Here is a 24,623-nt window from a genome sequence, read left to right as displayed (position 1 = left end):
AGATAGATAGATAGATAGATAGATAGATAGATAGATACACACACGTTGGATTCTATTATATGTCGACAAAAATAGTGAAGAAGTTGAAGGATAGAAAATTAAGCATCCATCAATCTAGACATGCAACCGAATGAAGTTGGATGAGCATCAATCATATTCTCCCAATAGGTAAATTGGTTTCTTCTCTAGTGTAACGTGAATCTCAATATTTACAGAAGTATTTTCTTAATATAGTCCAATTTTAAGAGTATTTTTTAATTGACTAGTACAAAGGAAAATATTAATTGATTCTCTTTTCATATATTTTAGGAATCCCATATACTTTAGAAGTTTAGTTAATATAATAAATAATTAAATAAGAAATTGAATAAAATAGTAAAAAGACAGTTTTGTCTAAAGAAGAGTCTTTTAACGAAGGACAAAAAGTTCAAATCATTTTTCTAAGGGGCTTCACACTTTTAATATACTATAGATTCTTGATGATCCATGACATTCATCATTTTTCATTTCACCCTATCTTTGTGCCATATGAGTTTTTCCATTTTGTAGCTCGTCTTCTGTTTCATCTAGTATCTAGAATTCAACATCTTCATCCTCATTAAGAGTATGCTTTATCAATCCTTGGATGATATTATGCAATCAGATCTCTTTTGTCCCAATTTCCTCATCAAGTGTCTCTAAAAATCTCGATTAATCATTCTTTTTCCTTCTTTCACCAGATGGATGAACCTCACTTGAGATTGATACTACCACCAAATCTAATGTTAGACAAAAAAGAATGGTTATAGAGATTTATACATGTGTTAAAATTTGTGCACATCAATTATCTTCTCTGATCCAGCAAAGAAACAAGCAAAGTACTTAGAATGGTGACAAGTCTTGATTTGGTATCTAATGAAACACCCAAAATTCTCACAGGTGCGGATACTCAGATCTTTTAAAATGACTTCAAACTTGAAACACAAACTAATCACTTATGCTATTGTTTAACCGAATCTAAAAAGAATAATTTTGACCTACTCAAGATTGATAAATATTAACATTGTATGCCTAATCTCTCAAGTTGACTATACCACAACTTTTCGTGTATAAGGAGTACCTATTATCTCCAAATTGATCATTTTTCTGCCTAATGTGGGGATGTCTTGATAATTGTTTATTTTATAATCACCTACAAAAAAAATGAGGTTAGAAAAAATCAGCCAGAGTATTACCTTCCTGAAGGGAATGTTGTACTCTTACTGACATAGAACTCTTTATATTGTTCATACAATTAATTTCTCCTGAAATACTCCATGGAATTTCCCATTCTCCATGTAAAATCTGAACTACAACCATAGAGTCAGACTCTATAATAACATTGTTAATTATGTTATCCATGCAATAAACTAACCCCTCTCTCACAGACCTAGCTTCTGCCACTATATTAGTAGTATTATGGAGTTTAAAGCCTTTATCAACCACAAAAGCCCCATATGAGTTTCTTATACAGACTGCAACTGAACTAGGGCCTGAATTGCCTCTAGATTCCCTATCTGTAATATATTTAACCCAGTTAACTAGAGAAGGAGCCATTTGACAATTCTAATCTTATATCTAGGCATATATCCCTCAAAGATATTAATAATGTCAGGCTATTTTTGTCCTCAAGGCATAAATTGTATCTGCTCTTGATGAGCTTCTGAATGTAGGCTGTTATTTTCCAAATGATCTTTACTGTGGTGAATTTGCCCCCATGAAGAATTGTGTTCCATTTTTTCCAAAGAAACCAGATAACAAATATGGGCACTACCTGATACACCCCTCTCAGTCTTTTATTGCCATCAATATTTTACCAATTCCTAATATTCCTCTTCAAAGTTGTTAAAGGGCTAAAACCTACTACCCTTGAGAAATATTTCAAAGTGACTTGAGCAGTTTCACCCCTCAAGAAAAGATTTTCCATAGATTCCACCTTTGGATTTGTAAAACACCTATAAAATTGAGAGATATCAAAATTCTAAGTATGCATTAATTGAGAGACTGACACTTTACCTTTCCAAATTCTCCAAGACAAGAAGGAGAATTTGAAAGGTAAATCTTTACACAATAGCATTTTTAGGTTTTCACATATGTCTTCTTTGAGTCTTAGTAACTCCTTGCACTCTTTACACTAAACTTTCCTGTACTTGTAGCAGTCCACCAAGGTTTGTCCCCTGGTCTACTAGTTTTAGCTGAATCATGTATGTGTAACCACATATCCAAGAAAAAAATTCTCCATAGTATCAAAATTCCAGCTATGCTCTATAAAAAGTTCATTCACATTTTTCATTATATTTCATGTATGGACAACACTTTGATGTTTGAAAATGGGGCCTAGATTGATCCAGTTTTCATACCAAATGCTAGATGTACCCCCCTTTAGGTTTCCACCATAAATTTTGCTCAATCCAGTATCTGTTTTGAAGCATATGTTTCCACACTTGGGATCCTCCTTTCCATTCCACTAGTTCTGGAATTTGTTTCTTAAAATATTTGTTACAAAGAAAATTGGACCACATATTGTTGTGGGTTCTGAATCTCCACGACAATTTAGTATATAAGGCTTGATATATTTCAAACATAGATCTAAAGCTCAAACCACTTTCTTGGTTAGGAAGACATACTTTATTCCATGCTGGCTAGTGTTTACTCCTCCCTAATTCCTTATTAATTTAAAAAAAAAATTAGCAAAAATTTTGTGAAGTTCTTTAGTGACACAAATTGATGTGTCACTAGAGAAATTTTTGACCATATATTGATGTCTAAAATAATTATTTATTTAGTCATGTATTTTTTTCTGAGTTGAGGATCTATGGGAAACAACCTCTCTACCCTGTAAAGGTAGAGGCAAGGTGTAATACCTCGTATGCTTTCTAGTCAAATCAGCTCATAAAGTATACATGAGAGGCCTAAGACCTCAAAAATGTAGCTAAGTGTTGAAGACTTAGTCTCATTTTGTCCTCAAAATTTTAATGACTTTATTATCGAATTTTCCGACCTTGGAAAGTTGGTTTCTAAGTTAATTCATGATCGGAGTTGTCTATAGTTTATCTTGGGTGAGTTTTGGATTTTTTTGGACAACGTTTAAGGCATGTTTAGATGATAAAAACAGCAACCCAACACGATTAAGTCGCATCGGATCGCGTTGAGTACCGCATTGGCCAGTAACGCGGTGCAATGCTCATCGTGTCAAGGATCAACATGGTGCATCGACTGTAGTGTCACTAGGCATGTATTTTTTGCCCTATCAATTACGGATCTAGAGGGGTATTTAAGTCTTTTTTCCACCATAATACAACCCAAAAACATGAAATTAAGGATTAGAAAGGCTAAAACTCACTCATCTTTCAAAAATCCTCTCAAGAATAAAATCCTAGGATCATCAAATTCAAGTTTAAGCTTCAAGCAATCACCAACAACTCGCACGAATTCAACAACCAAGGTATGTTAGATGTTCATCCTTGGGTTTCTTCCACCTATGGAGTTTAAGAATCCTTTTTAAAACTTAATTTATGTTTCATATGTTATAATTGAAATTGTGTTCATGTATGTGTTGTTGTTGGGTTTCAAACTAAGAAATATATAAGTTCCATGTAAATAAACTAGTATGTATGTGGATTGATGTAATCTCTCATGTCAAACCCTTGAATTGTAAGTTGAATATGGTAGTCATGATATTCATATGTTGCTCATTTTTATGTATAAGAATTGTGCTCCCCAAGTGTTTGACAAAATGTCTATGTGAACAAATTCTGCATGGTGATCTATTTGTTATGCTTTTATAGTGGTGATATGGTCCCATTGTCAATGTTATCAAGTCCTGGAGGTGTTGAATACCCAAAATTAGTTATTTACTTTATTCCAGTCACAATAGAATGATCCTCGTAGCATCCTAAATAGTAGCATTCGGCCAGTTAACAGAATCAGTGTAAGTTCAGTCAAGTTTAGTACAGTCTAGTGATTAGTGTCAATTCAGTTGAGAGTAGGATTCAGCATTGAGTAAACCAGGGATGGGGGCATTCCTGCTAGATTAGGGTGTGAATCGTAGTAGCAATCCTTGAGTTATAAAACTGCATACCCAGCGTAGGTTGTAATCTCTTCCTGCCAGATTAGGGTGGACATTCACTTATATTTCATGAGTCTTCCTACAAGATTAGGGTGGACCCAGCCATTGTTATTAATCTGTAACACGGTACTATCACTTTTCCAACTGGGGTTACAGGTTGGACCCCAAATCAGTCTATATTAGGGCATTTTAGTTAAATGAAAACCCCCATAGTTTCAGTTTCAATACTCAGTTCAGAGTTTACTTCAGTATTGATTGACCATAGCATATAGTCACCTGTTATTTAACTATCAGATTTCAGTAACTCAGTCTACAGACTATTTCAGTATTGGCTTTATGCATGGTCATGCATTATTAGTCTTTACATTTTTATGCATCTACACTCAGTATCTCATGCTTTAGCTTCAGTAGTTAATACTCGTGAATATGAACCTATGCCTAGCAGCCTAACCCTATTTAGCATACCAGTATATTCAAACGTGCTGACCACATACTCTTTTCTTGTGCTATGATGTCTTATATCATAGGTTCAAACGCTCGAATTCTTGACCATACTTAGACATATTAGTATATCAGCAGCAGCTATCGTGGTGAGTCCTCATCTATCGAGGACATGAGATTTATATAGATATTATAGTATTTCACTATTTCCTTTATTGTCAAACAATTTTAAAGTTAGTTGGGGCCTATCCCATCAACTCTTTTATTCCAGCTGTTAGAGGCTTTCAGACACTTGAGGTCAGTTAGTTGTTTTCCTGTGGTTATTACACTTCAGACAGTTATCATCCGTATTAATTTCATTTATTAAAACCTTATGACATTTTAGTTGAAATTCCGCATTTGTTGTTTATCAATTTTATCTAGTGGTCTCAGCAGGTACCATCTCATGGGTTAGCTTGTGGTCTCACAAGACTATAAGCACTATGTGGTATCCAGGGTGTACTCCCGGTTTGTTACAAACTTGGTATCTTAGACTAAGATTTTAAAGTGTATGAGGGAGTCTAAAAACCATGTTAAGTAGAGTCTTGTGCATGGGTGTGTAGCGCGTCACACTTATGGGCAAGAGGCTAAAAGATATTTAAGAAAAGTTCCCCTTCTTTCAGTATCTATATCGTGTGAATGAGCAGGGCTTAGGTTAAACTCTTTATCTAATTAAATTTTTCCTTTCGTTTACAGAATATGCCTCCCAAGAAACCTAACAAAAGAAGAATCGAAAGCCAAACATCACCTTCGCCCGTTCAGTAAGATCCCCTGAATGAGCATATTTCTCATGTAGATTTCATAGCTGTATTCACCACTCTAGGTCACTCCGCAGCAGCCTAGAATGTATGGCCAGCTATTATTCAGGCCAACCCATTGGCCAATACTGCCGCAACCAGGATTCAGGACTTCACCCGAATGCATCCTCCTTTATTTTGGGGATCTAAGTCTAAAGAGTATCCATAGGAATTCTTAAAAATGGTACAGAAGGTAACAAACATTATGGGGATGACTTCCAGTAAGAGTGTTCAGCTAGCTGTTTATCAACTGCAAGATGTAGCTTATACATGGTTTAAGCAGTGGAAAGGGGATAGAATTGCAGAGGCTGGACCTATTGAATGGGAGGAGTTTGCTATTGTATTCTTATATAGATTATTTTTGTTAGAGCTAAAGGATGCTAAGGTATTAGAGTTCATTAACCTGAAGCAGGGTAACATGAGTGTGAAGGAGTATTCCCTTAAGTTTACTCAGTTAGCCAGGTATGCCCCTCTTATTTATGTTTTATTTCATTGGGCTTGGATCTAGGAAAGAAGGCTTGACAGGCTTAAGTCTTCATTTGTAGGACTTTATAGGATAGGCCCGTGTATGTTGGCTTGGGTCTTCTTAACGTGCGTTATTTGATGACTCAGTGCATGGTTGTGTTTGGGGTATATGATAGTATGGTCAAGGAGTGTAGGACAACGATGTTGATTAAAGAGATAAACATAGTGAAATTAATGGTCTATGCACAGAAGATAGAGGAGGATAAGGTTAAGAGATAGAGAATAAGAGGGCCAAAATGGGTAGCTTAAATTTTACCCAGCCAAAGTCATAGGGTGGCAACCTTCCTCAGTTCTGCTCAAAACCTTTATTCCTTGCTCCATCTTTAGCTAGTGAACCAATGCCCAAATTTAGGAATGATAACAAGGATAGGGCGCTAGGCTTTAAGTCTTTGGGTAGTGTGAACAGTGGTAGAACAAATCCTGTTTGCCAAAAATGTGGCAGGAACCATCAGGGTATTTGCAGAGCTGGAAGTGATGTCTACTTTGGGTATGGCAAGCCAGGTCATAGGATCTAAGAATGTCCTCAGGAAGGTCCGCAGAGTCAGAACAATCGTCCCCCAGCTCATTCCAGTCACCCATCTCAACAAGGCGTCGCTTCCAGTGCCACCAGTGGGCAGCACCCAAATAGTCTCTATGCACTTCAGATCCAACAAGATTAGAAAAGTTCTCCTGATGTGGTTACTGGTACGTTACCGGTCTGTTATTTACATATTTATGCTTTACTTGACCATAGAGCTTCTCTTTCTTTTGTAACACCTTATATAGCTATCAACTTTGGATTCAGTCCCGAACCTTTAACAGAACCTTTCTCAGTATCTACTCCAGTAGGTCAGTTTATTATAGCCCGATGGGTATGTAGGAACTGCTCGGTTATAGTGTCTTAGAAAGTTATATTAGTTGACCTTATAGAACTAGAAATGAATAATTTTGATGTCATTCTCGGCATGGATTGGATCCATTCATTTCATGCTTCAGTTAATTATAGAAAAATAGTTTTTCATTTCCAGTTTCCAAATAAACCAATCCTTAAGTGGAAGGGTAGTACCACAGCGCCTAGGGGTCAACTTGTTTCATACCTTAGAGCGAGAAAAATGATATCCAAGGGATGTGTCTTTCATCTTGTGTGGGTCAGAGACTCTAGTTCCATGACTCCCAATCTTGATTTAGTTCTAGTAGCTAGGGAATTTCCAGATGTGTTCCCTGGAGATCTTCCCGGGGTCCCTCCCAAAAGAGAGATTGACTTCAGAATAAACCTTCTTTCAGATACTCAGCCTATTTCTATTCTGCCATATAGAATGGCTCCAGTCAAACTCAAAGAGTTAAAAGAATAGTTGAAAAACCTCCTAGATGAGGGGTTTAGAAGGCCCAACATTTTCCTGCGGGGCGCACCAGTCCTATTCGTGCGTAAGAAAGATGGTTCTCTTAGGATGTGCATCAACTACCATCAGTTAAACAATGTTACAGTCAAGAATAAATACCAACTTCCTAGAATCGATGACTTGTTTAACCAAATTCAGGGTGCTAATTGCTTTTCTAAGATAGACCTCAAATCTGGTTATCATCAACTAGGGTTATAGGTTAGACCCCAAATCAGTCTATATTAGGGCATGTCAGTTAGATAAAAGCTCCCACTGTATTAGTTTCAGTACTCAGTTTAGAGTTCAGTTCAGTCTTGCTTGACCATAGCATATAGTCACCTGTTATTTAACTATCAGATTTCTGTAACTCAGTCTACAGACTATTTTAGTATTGGCTTTATGCGTGGTCATGCATTTTCAGTCGTTACATTTTTATGCATTTACACGCAGTATCTCATGTTTTAGCTTCAGTAGTTAATACTTATGAATATGAACCCATTCATAGCAGCCTAACCCTGTATATTCAAACGTACTAACCATATACTCTTTTCTTGTGCTATGATGTCTTATATCATAGGTTCAAATGCTTGGATTCTCGATTGTACTTAGACATATTAGTCTATCAGCAGCAACTATAGTGGTGATTCCTTATCTATCAAGGGCATGAGCTTTATCTAGCTATTACAGTATTTCACTATTTTCTTTATTGTCAGACATTTTTTAAATTAGTTGGGGCCTGTCCCATCAACTCTTTTATTCCATCTATTAGAGGATTTCAGATACTTGAGTTCAGTTAGTTGTTTTCCAGTTGTTATTACACTTCAGACAGTTGTCATCCGTATTAATTTCAATTATTAAAACCTTAAGGAATTTCAGTTGAAATTCTGCATTTGTTGTTTATAAATTTTATCTAGTGCTCTCAGTAGGTACCAGCTCATCGGTTAGCTTGTGGTCTCACGAGACCGTAAGGACTGTGTGAAATCTAGGGTGTACTCTCGGGTTATTACAAACTTGGTATCACATCCTAAGGTTTTAAAGTGTCTGAGGGAGTCTGAAAGCCGCGTTGAGTAGAGTCTTATACATAGGTATGTAGCGCACCACACTTATGGGAAAGAGGCTAAAAGACGTTTAAGAAAAGTTTCCCTTATTTTAGTATCTATATCGTGCGAATGAGCAGGAGCTCAAGTTAAACTCTCTATATAATTAAACTTTTCCTTCCATTTATAAAATATGCCTCCTAGGAAAACTAACGAAAGAAGAACCCAAAACCAGCCAACACCTCCGCCCATTCAGGAAAATCCCCTGAATCAGCATGTTTCTCATGAAGAGTTCATAGCTGTATTCACCACTATAGCTCACTCCGTAAAAGCCCAAAATGTGCGGCCATCTGCTGTTCAGTACAATCTATTGGCCAATACTGCCACAACCAGGATTCAAGACTTCACCTGAATGAATCCTTCTTTACATTGGGGATCTAAGTCTGAAGAGGATCCACAGGAATTCTTAGACATGGTACAGAAGGTAACACACATTATGGGGGTGAATTTCAATGATTGTGTTGAGCTAGCTGCTTATCAACTGCAAGATATAACTCATATATGGTTTAAGTAGTGGAAAAGGGATAGGGATGAAGAGGCTGAACCTATTGAATGGGAGGAGTTTTCTACTATATTCTAGACAGATTCTTTCTATTGGAGATGAGAGAGGCTAAGGTGTTAGAGTTCATTTACCTAAAGCAGGGTAACATGAGTATGAAGGAGTAACCCTCAAGTTTACTCAGTTAGCCAGGTATGCCCCTTATGTAGTAGCGGATAACAGGTCCAGGATGAGCAAGTTTGTGACTGGGTATCTGATAGTATGGTCAAGGAGTGTAGGACAACGATGTTGATCTAAGAGCTGAACTTGACGAGGTTGATGATCCATGCATACAGGATAAAGAAGGATAAGGTTAAGGGATAGAGATAAAGAGAACAAAAGGGCTAGAACGGGTAGCTTTAATTTCACCTAGCCAAAGTCATAGATGGTAACCTTCCTCAGTTCTGCCCGAAACCTTCAGTCCCAGCCCCGTCTTCTGCTAGTGCACCAATGCTTAAATTCAGGAATAATAACAAGGATAGGGCGCCAGGCTTTAAGTCTCTAGGTAGTGTGAACAGTGATCGAACAAATCCTGTTGGCTAGAAATGTGGAAGGAACCATTAGGATGTTTTCAGAGATGGCATCGATGTATGCTTTGGGTATGGCAAGCTAGGGCATAGGATCAGAGAATGTCCTCAGGCAGGTCCCCAGAGTCAGAACAATCATCCCCCAGCTTAGTCTGGTCGCCCATCTCAACAAGGCGTCACTTCTAGTGCCACCAGTGGACAGCACCCAAACAGTCTCTATGCACTTTAGACGCAATAAGATCAAGAAAGTTCTCCTGATGTGGCTACTGGTACGTTGCAGGTCTTTCATTTACATATTTATGCTTTACTTGACCCTAGAGCTTTTCTTTCTTTTGTAACACCTGATATAATGGTCAACTTTGAAGTCAGTCCCAAAATCTTAACAGAACCTTTCTCAGTATCTACTCTAGTAGGTAAGTTTATTGTAGCCCGACCGATATATAGGAACTGCCCAGTTACAGTGTCTTAGAAATTCACATCAGTAGACCTTATAGAACTAGAGATGACTGATTTTGATGTCATTCTCGGTATGGATTGGATCCATTCATAACATGCTTCAGTTGATTGTAAAAATAGAGTTGTTCATTTTCAGTTTTTGAATGAACCAATCCTTGAGTGGAGGGGTAGTATCACAACTCCTAGTGGTCAACTTGTTTCATACCTTAGAGCGAGAAAAATGATATCTAAGACATGCGTCTATCATCTTGTGTGGTTCAAAGACTCTAGTTACAAGATTCCCAATCTTGAGTTAGTTCTAGTAGCAAGGGAATTTCCAGATATATTCCCTGGAGATCTTCCCGGGATCCCTCCCGAAAGGGAGATTGAATTTGAAATAGACCTTCTTCTAGATACTCAGCCTATTTTTTTACGCCATACAGAATGGCTCCATCCGAACTCAAAGAGTCAAAAGAACAGTTGAAAGACCTCTTATATAAGGGATTTATCAGGCCCAATATTTTCCCGTGGGGCGCACCAGTCCTATTCATGCGTAAGAAAGACAGTTTTCTTAGGACGTGCATAGACTATAGTCAGTTGAACAAAATCACAATCAAGAATAAATACCCACTTCCTAGAATCGATGACTTATTTGACTAACTTCAGGGTGCTAGTTACTTTTCTAAGATACACCTCAAATCCGACTATCATCAGCTCAAGATATACCTGTCAAACGGATCGAGTTGACCTGGCCCAACCGGCCCACTTAAGAAAACTAGCCTAGTTTGACCCAACCCGATCAACCCATGGGTTATAGGATACTGGGTCCCGGTCCAAATTATTTTTTGGGTTAGGCCCTGGCCCAATGATCCCAACGGTAATATAGCCGTTGGGAGGCCAAAACGGCTAAAAACACCTTTTTATTAAAAAAAATAACTTTTTTCAATTAAATTATTTTTTTAAACCCAAAAAAATTCTTATAAATACCCTACACTTTCAAATCATTTTCCACACAATTTTTCATTCTCTCAAATCTCAGTTCTCAAATATTCTATATATTTCTAAAGTGCTCACTTTAATTTTTTAATTTTGCAATTATAAAGTACGAGTGGAAGTTTCTAAAGTCGCAACCTTCAGATACTTCCAAAATTTGGTATTATCATTCCATCTTTTATGTTTAATTTTTAAGTAGTGTATTAATTATTAAATATTTAATTTTATTATATTTGTGTATTTTAAATTTTTTATAGTTTAATTTATATTATGGATAAATTAAGAAACCTCGCGACTGAAAGTATTAAAAAAAGAATTTCCAGAAGTGGTGGTGGTAGTAAAAAGTAAATTACTAGCGGCAGAGGTACTTTAAGTAGTAGATATACCCATGTGCCTCCACCTCCAGTACCGCTTAGTCAACCTTTTGAGGAAGAAATAGGTGTAGGTGTTCACGATATAGATTATGTCGAAGCTCAGAAAAATTATGGTATAGAAAAAAAAGTAGATGCAGTTAATTAGACAAAGATGATGAAAATATTGGTGAGACACCCGCAATAGGAAATGCTAACGTTAGATCTGAATCATTTAATCTCCCTCCCCGTCCTCCCCATGCCCCAAGACCTCGTAAACCAACTAGTATTGCATGTTAATTTTTTGAACGTATATCAAATATTGAGGTGCAATGCAATATTTGTCAATAAATATATAAGCATAAAAGAGGAGGCAAGCAAGGAGGTACGGGTACGTTAATGAGACATATAAGTGATAATCACGATAGAGAGTTAAAAATTACAAAAGGTGGTGTGGATGTTGGTGGGCCAATACAAACTAGAATGGACCCAACAACCGGTCAGGTAATGAAGAAGTATAATAAATTGAGGGATCGGGAAGAAATAACTAAAATGGTAGCTGTGGGTTGTTTACCTTTTAGTTTTCCTTCTTCTGATGCCTTTATTCATTATATTTAGGCAATTTATAATCCTATGTTTAATGGTATTCCTAGAAGTACTTTTCGGGCCGATATTTTTAGACTTCATTCACAATATTATTTTTATTTATCAACATTGTTAAAAAATATTCAATATAGAATATCCCTAATTTCTGATCTTGGTCGTGCTGTAAATAAAAATAATTATTTAACCGTTACTTGTCACTGGATAGATAGTAATTTTGTTATGCAAAAACGTGTTCTTGCTTTTTTATATGATGAAGATCGTAAACATACTGGAGATTTTATTGCTGATTCGATTGCTAAAGTTGTTGAATTTTATGGTATCGAAAATAAAATCTTATGTATTACTTTTGATAATGCTTCTAACAACAAGAATGCTATTAAGAAGTTAAAATCTAAGTTATCTCCGCCGTTACCTGATGTTTTTATGTTAAGTGTGCTTGTCGTATAAATAATTTAATTGTAAGAGAAGGTCTTGAGTTTTTTGAGTTTTATATTGAAAAAATTTGGCTTGCCGTTGGTTTTATTCAAGGAAATAATGAAAGATCGAGAATTAGGGACTTTAAACTTAAATGTGAAAAAAATGGACTTAAACCGATATTGATGCCTGAAGAATGTGATACTAGATGGAATGCTACATAAGATTTTTTAAAAACTTGTTGTAAATATAGAGTTCCTATTACACTATATTTTAACCAACATTGTGGTTCTTTTGCTGATTCTGCTGATTGCATGCTACATGATTCTGATTGGGCTATAATTAATGATCTTGTTAAGTTTTTACAAAAAAATTATATAGCTACGGTTGAATTTTTCGGTGCTTATTATCCTACTTTTTGTAATATTTTGGCATATATAGCCGATATTTATGCTTTGCTCACAGAATATAAAAATAAACAAGGTTACAAAGAAGTTGTTGGTGCCATGTTTGCTAAATTTAAAATTTTTTTTTTTTCGATTCTCCCTATTTACTTGGTTGGTGCTATGCTAAATCCGTGTATGAAATATACTACTATGTGCCATTTTAGTACTCTTATTTATTCTAACTTAGAGATAAATACTAACAATGATTCTGAACAAGTACAACCTGATTTGTGGACGGCTATGGGTGATGCAAACACTTACATAGATAAATTATATAACCACTATGTTGATTTAGTTGATTTAGCTATACCAACAAATATCACTCCAACTGTCGCTCCTCATTCTCCCAAGGAGCCATCATCTTCTAAAAGCCCGGCATATAGTAGTTTTCCTGATTCCTTTTATGATTTACCTTGTTAGAACAGTATTGAGGAGGGATCCTACACGTCAACTTATCGGGAAGAACTTTAATATTATCTTCGGTCACCACTAGAGGATCGCAGATGACGGATCAACAAATTGGATTAGTGGAGGAGTAATGAAACACAATATCCTATGCTTTCAAGATTAGCTAGATATATCTTGAATGTTCCAATGTTAACCGTTGTATCGGAGAGTGCTTTTAGTCAGGGACGACAATATCTTAGAGACAACCGACATTCATTGGGAAGCAATGCAATGAAAGTTCTAGTTTGCCTTAGAGATTAGATTAGAGCCAAACGAAGAAATCAAGGAATGAAAGCGGAGCCAAACGACGAGCAGAGACTTGAGGAAATTATGACTTCACGGGAGAACTCAGCAGAATCAAGTCCAATGCATGGTTTTGCCCCCGTTGACTTTCACTATCATATGCAAGTTCCCGTTAATATTAACATGCATGAGTTAGAAAAAATGATGCAAAATTTATAGATTTTTCATCCATGTAAACTCTAAATTTTGGATCATTTTGCAATCAATAAAATTCAACATTCATTCACTCCTTAGTCCTTACTTTGTAATTTATTCCATATGATTTAAATTGAATTTTTAGTTTAACTTAAATACTTAGTTTTAATATATTACTAATTTACTATAAAGTATTATTAATTTATTATATTAAGTAGCATATGTTTTATTTAAAGAAGTACATATATTTTAAAGTAGTATGTATATATTGAATGGTATGTATATATACGTGTATATATTTTCTAAAGCACTATATATTTAACGTATACATGTGTATATATTTTATAAATTAGTATAGAACTATATATATATAGTGTGTGTATATATTGTAGTATATATATTGTAGTATATTTTATTTAAAGTAGTACGTATATATTGAATGGTACGTATATATGTGTGTATATCTTCTATAGATGTATATATTTAACGTATACATGTGTATATGTTTTATAAATTAGTATATAAATATATATATATATAGTGTTTGTATATATTGTAGTATATATATTGTAGTATATTTTATTTAAAGTAGTATGTAAGTATTGAATGGTGCGTATATATGCGTGTATATCTTCTATAGACGTATATATTTAACGTATATATGTGTATATATTTTATAAATTAGTATATAACAATATATATAGTGTGTGTATATATTGTAGTATATTTTATTTAAAGTAGTATTTATATATTGAATGGTACGTATATATATGTGTGTATATCTTCTATAGACGTATATATTTAAGTATACATGTGTATACGTTTTATAAATTAGTATATAACTATATATTTAGTGTGTGTATATATTGTATTATATATATATTAGTATATTTTATTTAAAGTAGTATGTATATATTGAATGGTACGTATATATGTGTGTATATCTTTTATAGACGTATATATTTAACGTATACATGTGTATATATTTTTATAAATTATTATATAACTATATATATAGTGTGTGTATGTATTGTAGTATATATATATTGTTGTATATGTTTTATTTATAGTAGTATATATATTTAACAAACGTATAGTCGTATACACGATTACATGTGTAATTGTGTATATGTATTATGTGTATGTATTTTTTAAATTCTAATATAGTATATACTATATATATATATATATATATATATATTGTTTAATATATTTAAAATATATATAGGTGGGTATATATAGTGTATATTGGAGAAAAAACTTTTTTTTGTTTTTGACCGAATTTTTAACAGGTTTTGATTGGATTTAGGTGGGTTAGACCGGGTTGGATTAAGTGGGCCGATTCAGGGTTGTTTTTAAAAATTTTACTGTTGGGCCCGGAACCAGACCGGCCCATTTAACCAGGCCCGAATCCGAACCGGTCCACAACCCGGTTAAATTTCACGGACTGATTCCGAGTTGACCCGGCCTTGCCCACTTAACACCTCTAGCTCAAGAGTAAAAGAATGTGACATTCCAAAAATAGCTTTTCAAACCCGGTGTGGTCACTTCTAGTTTCTAATCATGTCCTTTGGTCTTACAAATGCCCAGCAGCCTTTATGGACTTGATGAACCTAGTTTTCAAGAAGTACTTGGACATGTTCATCATAGTCTTTATAGATGATATCTTTATCTACTTTCGTAATGAAAATGATCATACAGACCATCTCAGAACTGTATTGCAGACTTTTAGAGCCCATCAGTTGTTCGCCAAATTCTGTAAGTGCCAATTTTAGCTAAGATCAGTAGCTTGTCTGGATTACATTATTTTAGGTGATGATATTAGAGTTGATCCTCAAAAGATCAAAGCGTTGAGTAACTAGCCTAGACCCATCTCTCTATCAGATATCAGAAGTTTCTTGGGTTTGGTTGGCTATTACTAACGGTTTGTTGAAGGGTTTTCATCAATTGTATCCCCCATGTCTAGATTAACTCAGAAGAAAGTCAAGTTCCCGTGGTCAGATTTTTGTAAGAAAAGTTTTCAGGAGTTGAAGACTCGACTTATCTCAGCTCTAGTATTGACCTTTCTAGATGGTTCAGACGAGTGGGTTTGGATTGTGTATTTATGCAGAGAGGTAAAGACATAGATTATGCCTCTAGACAGCTTAAACCCCATAAAAAGAATTATCCTACCCATGATCTTGAGTTAGAAGCTGTTGTGTTTGCCTTGAAAATTTGGAGGCATTATTTGTATAGGGTGCATGTTGATGTGTTTATAGAACACAAGAGCTTGCAGTATGTATTCTCACAAAAAGATTTAAACTTGCGCCAGAGGAGGTGGTTAGAGTTGTTAAAAGACTACGACATGACTATTTTCTATCATCTGGGCAAGGCCAATGTAGTGGCAGATAGATTATCCATGGGTAATGTAACTCGTGTTGAGGATGGAAAAAGAAAGCTAGTTCAAGAAGTTCATCGTCTTGCTAGACTAAGCATCTGTTTGGTTGATTCTGCTGAGGGTAGAGTGTAGGTTAGAAATAGTTCGGTATCATCTTTGGTTGCTGAAGTGAAAAAAAAAAGATATGGACTCTAGTTTGGTTAGGTTGAAAGAGTCTGTCAGAGACTAAAAAGTAGAGATTTTCTCCTAAGGGAGAGATGGTGTGTTGCGTTGCTAGGGTAGACTGTATGTGCCATATGTAGATAACTTGAGACAATAGATTCTTGCTGAAGTGCATGACGCACATTACTTTATTCATCCAGGGGACACTAAGATGTACCGGGACTTGTGGGAAATTTATTGGTAGAGTGGGATAAAGAGGGACATTGCAGAGTTTGTAGCTAAGTGCTCTACTTGCCAGCAGGTCAAGATTGAGCAACAAGATTCTAGTGGTCAGTGCAAGAGTTCAATATCCCTACTTTGAAGTGGGAGGAGGTAACATGGACTTTTTAATGGGTTTGCCTCGTACTCGTCGTCAACATGAATTGATTTGGGTCATTATTGACAGGTGACCAAGTCAGCATATTTTCTACTAGTCCATACTTCCTATTTAGCTGAGGATTATGCCATGCTCTACCTTAGAGATTTGGTTAGGTTGCATGGTATTCCATTGTCCCTTATTTCTGATTGAGGTACTCAGTTTACCTCTTACGTTTGGAAAACCTTCCAGAAGGACCTGGTACCCAAGTTCACCTCAGTACGACCTTTCACCCTCGAACGGATGGTCAAGTAGAGAGGACCATTCAGACCCTCGAGGAAATATTGAGAGCGTGTGTCCTTAATTTTAAAGGTAACTGGGATGATCACTTACCTTTGATAAAGTTCACAAATAATAACAACTATCATTCTAGCATTCTGAGAGCTCCGTTTGAGGCTCTCTATGGGCGGAGATATGGGTATTCAATTGGTTGGTTTGAGCCTGGTGAGGCCACATTGTTAGGGCCTAATTTGGTGTTTGATGCTTTAGAGAAAGTCTGATTAATCGAGAAGAGGCTTAAAATAGCCCAAAGTTGACAGAAATCCTATGTTGATGTGAGAAGGAGAGATATTATATTTGAGATTGGTGACTTAGTTTACTTGAAATATCATCCATGAATGGGGTAAAGAGGTTTGCTAAAAAGAGGACGCTTAGTCCCCGGTATATTGGCTCTTACAGAATTCTAAGCCATTTCTGAAAGGTAGCCTATGAGCTTGAGTTGCCTGCAGACTTAGTATCAGTGCAACCAGTATTCTATATTTTCTTGTTGAAGAAGTATATTAGTGATCCAGCGGTTGTAGTCCCCTTAGAAAGTGTAGATGTTCAGAATAGCCTCTCTTATGAAGAAGTTCTAGTCAAAATCCTTGATCGTCAGATTCACAGACTAAGGAACAAAGAAGTTCCCTTGGTCAAAGTTCTTTGGCGAAACCAGTCTGTTGATGGAGCCACTTGGGAAGCAGAAGCAAACATACGAACCAAGTACCCTTTTCTATTCTGCACAAGCTAAGACTCAACCTAAGGTAATAGTCCTTTTTATATTTAATCTGCTTCATACTCAGTTCCAGCTACATATCATTGTCATATCATTCATGCATTCATGAACAAATTTAAACATGTGTAATGTTTTAGATTTAGTCATGTTTTAGTTGTGTGTGTTAGTATAATCACAGTCCCTCAGCAGTCTTAGTTTAATTAGTCTCATTTGAGGATAAATGTTCCCAGTGGGGAGATATTGTAATACCCTATATGCTTCCTAGTTAAATTCAGCTCATAAAGTATACATGAGAGGCCTAAGACCTAAAAAATGTAGCTAAGTGTTGAAGACTTAAGTCTCATTTTGGCCTCAAAACTTTGATGACTTTATTATCGACTTTCTCGAGCTCAAAAAGTTGGTTTCTAAGTTAATTCATGATCAGGGTTGTCTATAGTTCATTTTGGGTGAGTTTTGAATTTTTTAAACGATATTTGAGGTATGTTTGGATGAGAGAAACAGCAACCCAATGCAATTAGATCGCGTCAGGTTGAGTATTGCATTGGCCAGCAACGCAGCGCAATATCCATCGCATTGGGGATCGATGTGGCACATCAACTGTAGCATCACTGGGCACATTTTTTATGTCCAATTTATTACGGGTTCAGATGGGTAGATAAGTCGTTTCCCCACCATAATACAACCCAAAAACACGAAATTAAGGATTAGAAAGGGCAAAACTCACTCATCTTTCACAAATCCTCTCAAGAACAAAACCCTAGGTTCATCAAATTCAAGTATAAGCTTCAAGCAATCGCCAATAACTCTCATGAATTCAACAACCAAGGTATGTTAGATGTTCATCCTTGGGTTCCTTCCACCCTTGGAGTTCAAGAATCCTTTTTAAAACTTAATTTATGTTTCATATGTTATAAATTGAAATTGTGTTCATGTATGTGTTGTTGTTGGGTTTCAAACTAAGAAATATATAAGTTCCATGTAAATAAACTAGTATGTATGTTTTGATGTAATCTCTCATGTCAAATCCTTGAATTGTAAGTTGAATGTGATAGTCATGATATTCATATGTTGTTCGTTTTCATGTATAAGAATTGTGCTCCCCAAGTGTTTGACGAAATGTCTATGTGAATGAATTGTGCATGGTGGTCTATTTGGTATGCTTTTATAGTGGTGATATGATCCCATTGTCAATGTTACAGAGTCCTGGGGGTGTTGAATACCCAAAATTAGCTATTTACTTAGTTCCAATCACAATAAAATGATCCTCGTAGTATCTCAAACAGTAGTATTCAGTCAGTTAACAGAATCAGTGTGAGTTCAGTCAAGCTTAGTACAGTCTAGTGATCAGTGTCGATTTAATTAAAAGTAGGATTCAGCACCGAGTGAACCCAGGGATGGCGCATTCCTACCAGATTAGGGTGTAACCCCTAGTAGCAGTCCTTGAGTTACAAAACTACGTCGCCAGTGTATTTTGTAATATCTTTCTACCAGATTAGGGTGGACATATACTTATATTCCATGCGTCTTTCTACCAAATTAGGGTGGACCCGACCTTTGTTAGTAACCTGTGGTACGATACTAACACCCTTCCAACTGACGTTACGGTTAGACCCCAAATCAGTCTATATTGGGGCATGTCGATTAGATAAAAGCTCTCACAGTTTTAGTTTCAATACTCAGTTTAGAGTTCAGTTTAGTTTTGCTTGACCATAGCATATAGTCGCCAGTTGTTTAACTATCAAATTTCAGTAACTCAGTCCACAAACTATTTCAGTATTTGGTTTATGCGTGGTCATACATTTTCAGTCTTTATATTTTTATGCATATACACTCAGTATCTCATCCTTTACCTTCTGTAGTTAATAATCATGAACATGAACCCATGCATAGTAGCCTAACCCCATTTAGCATATCAGTACATTCTAACGTACTGACCGTATACTCTTTTCTTATGCTATGATGTCTTATATCATAGGTTTAGATGCTCAGATTCTCGACCATATTTAAATAGATCAGTCTATCAGCTGCAGCTATTGTAGTGAGTCCTCATTTATTGAGGACATGAGCTTTATCCAGCTATTATAGTATTTTCACTATTTTCTTTATTGTCAGACAGTTTTGGAGTTAGTTGGGGCCTGTCCCATTAACACTTTTATTCCAGTTGTTAGAGGTTTTCAAACACTTTCAATCAGTTAGTTGTTTTCCATTTGTCATTGCACTTCAAATTATTGTCATCCATACTAATTTCAGTTATTAAAATCTTATGGCATTTTAGTTGAAACTTCACATTTGTTGTTTATTAGTTTTATCAAGTGCTCTCAGTAGGTACCAACTCACGGGTTTGCTTGTGGTTCCATAGGATCGTAAGCACCGTGTGGCATCCAGGGTCACTTTAGTAGATTTAATAGTGTTTGAGATGATAGATTTTGATGTTATTCTAGGTATGGATTAGGTTTATTCATGCTATGCATCTATTAATGTCACACCCATGTGGTGAAGTTTTAATTTCCTGATGAGTCAGTCTTTAAGTGGGAGAGTAGTTTGGTGCCTCCCAAAGGTCCTTTCATTTCTTATCTTAAGTCCAAAAGGTTAATATCAAAGGGGTGTATCAACCATTTAGTTCGAGTTAAAGATACTAAGTTTGAATCCCCAACCATTTAGTCAGTCCGGGTAGTCAATGAATTTCCAAAGTTTTTTCTTGAAGATCTGCCTAGGGTACCTCTCGCTATTGAAATAGAGTTTGGTATTGATATTCTTCCTGATACATAAACCATCTCCATTCCTCCATATCATATGGCTCTAGTCGAGCTTAAGGAATTGAAAGATCAACTTAAGGATCTCTTAGATAAGGGGTTCATTAGACATAGTATTTCCCCGTGGGGAACTCCAGTACTATTCGTGCGTAAAAAGGATGGCACACTCAAAATATATATAGACTATAGACAGTTAAACAAGGTCACCATCAAGAATAAGTACCCCATTCCTAGGATTGATGATTTGTTTGATCAGCTTCAGGGTTCTCGATGGTTTTCAAAGATTGATCTCAGATTGGGGTACTATCAGTTGAAATTCAGGGGCGTGATATTTTGAAGATGATGTTCAGAACTCAATATGACCATTTTAAGTTTTTATCTATATAACTTGGACTAAAAAATGCTCCTGCAACCTTTATGGATCTGATGAACTGGGCCTTCAAGTAGTACTTGGATATGTTCATCATTATTTTCATAAACGATATATTAGTGTATTCTTGGAGTGAGGGGAGCATGCAGATCATTTGAGGACAGTGTTGTTACCCTCAAGGACAGTCAACTGTATGCGAAATTTGGTAAGTGTGAATTTTGGTTGGAGTCTGTTACATTCTTTAGGTATGTTATTTCGGGAACTGGTATTTATATAGACCCTCAGAAGACTAATGCAGTGAAGCACTAGCCTAGCCTATTACTTCATCCAATATAGAAAGTTTATGAAGGTTTTTTCCTCAATAGTTTCACCATTAACTAAGTTGACTCAAAATAAGGTGAAGTTATATAATCAGATAAATATGAGAAGGGCTTCCATGAGTTAAAGAATCGATTGAATTCAGCTCCAGTGTTAGCCTTTTCAGAGGGATTGGATGAATTCGTGGTGTATTGTGATGCTTTCAAAGTTGGGTTAGGTTGTGTTCTGGTGCAAAATAGGAGGGTAATAGCCTATGAGTCCAGACAACTTATGGATCAGAAAAGGGATCCAACCCACGATTTATAATTAGCAACCTTTCTATTTGCTCTAAAGATTTGGAGGCACTACTTATATAGTGTGCATGTTGACATTTTCACTAACCATAAGAATCTCCAGTATATATTTACACAAAAGGAATTGAATCTTCGTTTGAGGAGGTGGTTGGAGTTGTTAAAAGATTATGACATGAATGTGTTTTACCATTTGAGTAAGGCAAATACAATGGCAGTCGTGTTGAGTAGGTTGTCAATGGGTATTGTGGCTCATATGAAGATGAAATAGAAGGAGTTGGCCAAGGAAGTTCATAGATGAGCTCGTTTGGATGTATGTCTACTTGATATGGATGATGGGAGAGTGGTGGTCCAGAATGGTTTAGAATCATCCTTAGTGGTAGAAGTAAAAAAGAAGCAGCGTAGTGATCCCATACTTAGACAGATATTGGATGTTGTTTAACAACAAGAGGTTGAGGTTTCATCCCAAGGTGGAGATGGTGATATTTGTTATCAGGGTCAACTTTATGTTCCAAATGTGGATGGATTGACAGAAAGGATATTGGCAGAGCTCACAGTTTGAAGTATTCAATTCACCCTGGTACTACTAAGATGTATCATGACTTGCGAGAAATTTTTTGGTAGAATGGTATTAAGAGGGACATAGCAGAGTTTGTAGCCAAGTGTCCCAACTATCATTGGGTAAAGATTGAGCATCAAAGGCCTGGAGGTACACTTTAGGATATTGGCATTCCTATGTGGAAGTGGTATGTCATCCTTATGGATTTTGCTTCTAGACTACCTCATACCAGGTGCCAGCACAAGTTAATTTAGGTCATTATGGATTGAAAGACCAAAGTATCCCATTACTTACCTGTTAAGACTTTAGATACGATGTAAGAATATGATAAGATATATATTAACAAATTAGTAAGGCTCCATGGGATTCCCTTATCCATTATTTCAGACAGAGTCATACAATTGACTTCCCAGTTTTGGAAATCATTTTCAAAAGGCCTTGGTATAAAAGTGAAGCTTGGTACAGTTTTTCATCCGTAAACAGATGGTCAGGCTGAGCGTACAATTGAGACACTAGAAGATATGTTGAGAGCGTATGTGTTGGACATTTAGGGAAGCTGGTATGATCATTTACCTTTAATTGAGTTTACCTATAACAATAGTTATCATGCTAGTATTCAGATGGATCTATTTGAAGCATTGTACAAGCGTAGATGCCGGTCACTTATATGTTTGTATGAAATTAGTGAAGCAACCTTGATTGGGATGGATTCGATTCTCAAAGATATGGAAAAAGTCTAGTTAATTCGAGAGAGGTCGAGAATCGCTCAAAGTCTCCAAAAATCATATGCAGATGTGGGGAAGAGAGAACTAAAGTTTGAAGTAAGTGATTGGGTTTTCTTGAAGGTATAACCCATGAAGGAGATAACAAGGTTTTGGAAGAAAGAAAAGTGATGGAACGTAACGGGGTTTCACCATACTATGAGGGACTAGGTCCCTTAGATTCAGACACGGCAATAAAATAGTAAAGCACCGAGAAACTAAAACCTTGCGGAAAAGTAAATAACACGGTGATTTAACATGGAAACCTCCTTGGTCAAGGAAGGAAAAATCATGGCTTGCCCTCACAAGCTCTTAACAATACACTACAATCAAAATCTTGATTACAGACTCGATTTGAACCTAAATCTAGGCTCATCTAGTTGCATCAACTCTATTACAAAACTACCTTGACAACTCTGCCAAGAACTCACCTTAATATTGATTAACTCTAACCAATATCAAACTCAGGTAACTCCACCTAAGCACTCTCAAGAACACAAAGAAGTCATTACTCTTATAACATAAGTAATTTAGTTACCGACCATGACTTGACTCAAGAACACTCACTCTTTCAGTATATAAAGAAATTAAGAACTTGAGCAATATTTCAAGGTTGAGTTTTTTCCTATTTCCCTCTCCTCTATTCTGATTATGCAAAAACTCACCAATTAAGAAACATTATTTTTCTTTTATAGTGGAATAATGATTAAGGTAGAATCTAATTGGACCAGGTGTCCTGATAGGTACAAGATCGCCTATGCAGTTTGTTACACTAAAAGACAAAACTGCGTAGGACAGTGACAGTTGTACTGGATTCATGAAAACCAGGGATCTGGTCCCTTGTTGTTAGCTACTCACCATCAAGACAAGATATATCAATTTAAATACCCGAGGACCTAGTCCCTTGTTGTTAGTTGATCATCGTCAAAACAGGATATAGAAATTTTCCCCTTTTTAATAATGACAAACCAATCACAGATTTTGAGCACCAATGTTTATTTATCGCATTTAATCAGAGTGATCACCACTATTATCGATGAATTTTCTCCCTATCACTATGCTCCTTGCTTCCCCCTTCAATATATCATGAAACTTAGGGACCTAGTCCCTTGTTGTTGATTGACTTCAAAAACTCAACTCAGTCACTAAGTTTCAATGTTCCCCCTGTCAATCTACTTGTATTCAATGTTCATTTAGTTCGTTGTTCCACCTATCACAATACTTCCTCTTTCAATATATATTCATGTTTCATAATCATTCTTCCCTGTGTCAATAGGCCATTCAACATATCTATATTTCAACATTTGGTACTTGATCCTTAACACATTATGCAACACACACACTTGGTCCCTACCATATAAATTTGGTATTCTTTTTTTAGCATCACTGAAAAGTGATAACGGTAATCCAAAAGTAAAATAAGCACATGTTAGTTAACTCATGGTCACTAGGGAAACACTAACATGAAGAAAAACTTTAAAGAAGAAATAGATGAGATGTACAAACAGAAGATTCTTTCATTGTGAAGTCAAATCAGTACCAGTACAACCTACCAAATAAAACAACTATCTTCAAAATCTATAATAGAAAAGAGAACTTGAAACTAACTTAGGTAGACACAAGGATGAATTCTAGAACTTTCTACAACATAAGCATTTAGCAACTGCTTAGTGAGGTCTTTAACTTTGGCATTCAGACCTTGAACCTTCTGAGTGAGTTCTGTAACCTTGATCTCGAGCTTAGCATTTTTTGCTGCAATTTGTTCAGTGGAACCAGGTCCTTTTGAGGATAACTTCTTATTCTGCATCTTCAACTACACTATCTCAGCATCCTTAGAAGCTAACCTAATCCTCATATCCTCCACTTCCTTGCTTAGATTCTCCTGAGTAGCCAATATCTTTGACACTTGGGACACAGTTCCCATTTTTCCTTCTGTGCACTCATTTTCCACTAATGTTGTATGACTAAAACTTTGTTTGATTGTGTCAGGTATTTTCTTAGTCCAAATCACTCCAAAGTTATCAAATACATTGTTCAAGAAGTACCCATATGGCATCCCATGTCTTCTTTCCTTCTCACCAATTACTTT

The 24,623-nt window shown here is 36.0% G+C and overlaps 1 pseudogene; it reads right to left on the bottom strand.

Annotated features, from left to right (window-relative positions):
* The window catches only part of LOC124887141, a 29,164-nt pseudogene extending 4,823 nt beyond the window's left edge, over positions 1–24,341 (bottom strand).
* Between the last annotated feature and the right edge of the window lie 282 nt (positions 24,342–24,623).

Source organism: Capsicum annuum, chromosome 9 (genome assembly GCF_002878395.1).
Source record: "Capsicum annuum cultivar UCD-10X-F1 chromosome 9, UCD10Xv1.1, whole genome shotgun sequence".
In the NCBI taxonomy this organism is placed as follows: Eukaryota; Viridiplantae; Streptophyta; class Magnoliopsida; order Solanales; family Solanaceae; genus Capsicum; species Capsicum annuum.
This window is presented reverse-complemented; position numbering and strand designations above follow the sequence as displayed.